Below are 3,865 nucleotides of genomic sequence, written 5' to 3' on the forward strand. Positions count from 1 at the left end.
CCTCAACTGAAAAATGTTCCTTTTGAGGAAAGTTGCTCTGCCTTGGAGGCCCAAAAGACCTCTTTACTCGCTTTGTTGTGCTGAATTTGTCTTTTCCTCCTCCAACTAGGACCTCAGAAGGAGCTCTGAACATCTGCCCTAGTCCATTCCTTCAGGGAAGAAGAGAACCTGTGAACTTCTGTCTTAGTCTTTCCTCTAGAAGATGGAACAGGAGCAGCTAAGTGGCTCAGTGGATAGAGACATGGTTGGAAATGGGAAGTTCTGTGTTCAAATCTGTCCTCAGATACTTCCTAGCTATGGGACTCTGAATATGTCACTTAATGCCCATTGCCCAGTACTTATAGGTCTTTTGCCTTGAAACCAAGACTTACTATTGATCCTAAAACAGAAGATATGGGTTATGAAAGAAAGAAAGAAAGAAAGAAAGAAAGAAAGAAAGAGAGAGAGAGAAAGAGAGAGAGAGAGAAAGAGAGAGAGAGAGAAAGAGAGAGAGAGAGAGGGAGGGAGGGAGGGAGGAAGGAAGGAAGGAAGGAAAGAAGGAAGGAAGGAAGGAAGGACAGAAGGGAGGGAGGAATGAAGGAAGGAAGAAAGAAAGAAAAAAATGGAGATAATTCATTCCTGCTGGTATCCCTGTGTATAGTAGGATCTTCCGCCTCACAACATAGGGAGCTTCAGGATGAACAGGCCTCCAGATGGTCCTAGGCACTATGGCAGACAGGCATCTGCCTGCTGGATGGTAGGTAGTCTGGACTTAAGCTCTACTGGGGCCAGCTGGTAAGGGAATGTCAGTGACTATTCCATTAATCAACAATGCTCTGCTTGCCTCATAGACATTTAAATGTCTTGGAAAAGGGAAAAAACTTCAGGAACAAATGTCCTACCTCAGGCACAACTGGTGGGGGCCAGATGCCATTCTGAGCCCTGATCAAAAGTAAGGCAGAACTGCTGTTGTTGGGTTGTGGGATGGATGCAGAGCCAGGAGGAGGTGGTCGCAGCTTCCCTTCGTCTTCCTGCCAGCTCAAGACATGACCAGGGGGCCTGGCCCACTAGGCCATGGCTATCTCCACCTGGGAGTCCACCGCCATGCCCAAGAGAGTGAAAGGAGTCGCGTTCCAGGTCCACAATACCTGCTTTAGCCAAGTGATTGTGGCACATTATGCCAACTCAGATCTGGCAGTCATGAAGTCCGGAAGAGTCAAAAAAGCTGCTGCCAATGCGATTCAGCAGGAAGTGAAATCCTTGTGTGGCTTGGAAACCTCCCAGGTACCCAAAAGAGTTTTCTCTGGGGCTGGGGAGCCGTGTGACAGCAGTGATGAGAGGGATGCCCAAGAGGAGAGCACCCATGAGCAAACTATGTCCAAACTATGTCCAGAAAAAGAAAGGCAAGAGGCACAAAGAAGACCCCGAAGAGGCTGTTGGAGAAAACCATCCCATGGATATTTGGCTACTGTTCATCCTGAGGACAGAGAATTTTTCCCTGATTTGTAAGAATGCCTGCACCATCACTGGCACTGCCGCCTTTTGGACCAGATTTTTTTCTCTTTTTTCTTTTTTTTTAAAACCCTTAACTTCTGTGTATTGGCTCCTAGGTGGAAGAGTGGTAAGGGTGGGCAATGGGGGTCAAGTGACTTGCCCAGGGTCACACAGCTGGGAAGTGTCTGAGGCCGGATTTGAACCCAGGACCTCCTGCCTCTAGGCCTGACTCTCAATCCACTGAGCTACCCAGCTGCCCCCTGGACCAGATTGTATGGAAAGCGCTCCAGGCTCTACGCCTACGTGCCCCTCCACCTACAGCCAGAGTCTATGGAGAAGCTGCGCTGTCTCCGGCAGATGTGATCTGGTCTCTGTCCCACATGTATGAGCCAATCCAGCTGGAATCTCCAAGAATCAGGCCATTCCAGAGACCACGCCCAGCTCTTTAAAGGGTTCCAGATGTCTGCTTTTCTGGCACAGAGAGATTGTTGGGAACAGACAAGAGCCAAGGAGCGAATTTAACTTCACGTTCCAAAAGGAGCCCCCTGGGTTTAAGAGGGAGTGTGCGGGAGGTGTGCTGCCTCCTGTTCAGTACGAAGATGTCCACACCGACCCAGCCCAGGATGCTGCCGCCTACACGTCGCCACTCTCCATGTCATCTTTAGTCCCATTATCATGGGCCCCATTTTTATTCTGTTTACCATCAGCGTGAGTGGGGCATGAGGCACCACGGAGTGAGCCTGGGGTTCCGGACTCTCCTGTCCAGAATGGTCAGAAACTACACAGTGAACAGAGCACACAAGTCCTTTTTGGCCCCCAGCACAGCGTTGGTCCCATTGACTGGTGGCATCCTCAGGAGCCCTTCTCCTTGAGAGCGCAGTCACTGCCTCCTGCCACTGGGAGCAGCCCTGAGCCAGCTGGATAAGCCATTAGTCATCAGAATACAACTGGGAAGGGGGCGGCTGGATTGCCTTTCCTGTTGGGTAACTCAAATGTGGCTCAATTTCTGAGGGCTCTCAGCGGGGGCAACAGAGGAATCAAGGGGAGAAACAATGATTTGTCAGCCTATTTTAATGTCAATTCTCCATTTGAAAGGAGAAACCTGGCCCTGTTCTTTGCTTTAAAAGCCCTTTCAGTGCTAAAAGAAAAAAAAAAGAGCTGCTGTTGTCAGTCCACCTCATTCCTGACACACCAGGACCTCCAGATCTTCTCTGTGGCTAATCACACACACACACACACACACACACACACACACACACACACTTCTCCTGGTGCAGGGTGGCCAAGGCAGTCTAGCCCACATGGACATAACTAGCCAGGTGATCCGGGAACTCAGCTTGGAGAGAATAGGCACCCTTGTATCCCCTGGGGCTTTGGGGCCTCAGCAGCCAGGGACCTCTGAGCTCTCCTGTGCTCTCTGGGACTGATGAAGAGGAAGGTATGAGTTTGGGGATTCTCACCTCCTCTGGCTCCTTCCTGTGGGAATGGGTCATGCTCTGGCTTTTTCCTGCTACCTCAGAAAGGAACTTAGGGGAAAAATCGAACCCCAGACAGAGGAAGGGTTTTAGAAAACTGCTCTGCCAATTGGAAGGACAACACTGACCATACACTGTCAGTTGTGCTCCTTTTAATTTAATTATGTGGAAACTGGAATTGCCGATATCTGCAGCATAATGACCAGTGCCACTGAGGAGGAGGCTGGGGATGAGCAGGGAGCCATAGGTGAGCACTCTCTGCCTGATATCAGCTAGTGTCTGCCCTCCACTATTAGAATCGTAGTTGAGGATCTCAATCTCACTGGGCTCCTGGGCTGTTGTTGACTTATAGTACCAAGTAGAGCCTGCAGCTGTCCCTGAGAACCCCTGCATAGTCAAGGTGATGCTGCTGCCTTCGGTCCCATAGGGTGGGTTTGGTACAACAGTGACACCTTGAGCAGACGTTGGCTCGATCCAGCAGCTGAGGATGGAGGCTGAAGGGGAGGAAAGAGGCAGAGGTCAGCAGGGTCTCCCTGCCCTCCTGAGAGACACAGATCATTGAGCTGTCCTCAAAGTAAGGGTGTGACTGCTTAGTCTTTCCCAGGGCCTGCTGGGAACTCAAGGGGGCATGTTTGAAGGGATTCTTGTGCCTATTTATCAATATATCTTCCCAGTTTCTGAAGAGGATCTGAGAATTTGGTCTGTCATACATTTTAAGCTCCCTCCATTGACCTGATTCAGAAAGGACCTGCCAGTGTGCTAGGTAAGACACTGAAGGGAGGGAAAAAAGAAAAGACTGATGGTAGAAATCAGGTCTGAGACTTAGAAAGGGCTTTAGAGATCCCTGATAAAACACCTTCAATTTGCATACAAGGAAAAGTGAGGCTTAGATAATTTAACACTTGGTATTATATAGT

At 49.7% G+C, this 3,865-nt stretch overlaps 1 pseudogene; it reads left to right on the plus strand.

The window, feature by feature from the left end:
- Window positions 1–1,025: 1,025 nt before the first annotated feature.
- LOC123239949 lies at window positions 1,026–2,262 on the plus strand (annotated as a pseudogene).
- Window positions 2,263–3,865: the final 1,603 nt, after the last annotated feature.

The sequence above is a fragment of the Gracilinanus agilis genome, chromosome 3 (genome assembly GCF_016433145.1).
Source record: "Gracilinanus agilis isolate LMUSP501 chromosome 3, AgileGrace, whole genome shotgun sequence".
In the NCBI taxonomy this organism is placed as follows: domain Eukaryota; kingdom Metazoa; phylum Chordata; class Mammalia; order Didelphimorphia; family Didelphidae; genus Gracilinanus; species Gracilinanus agilis.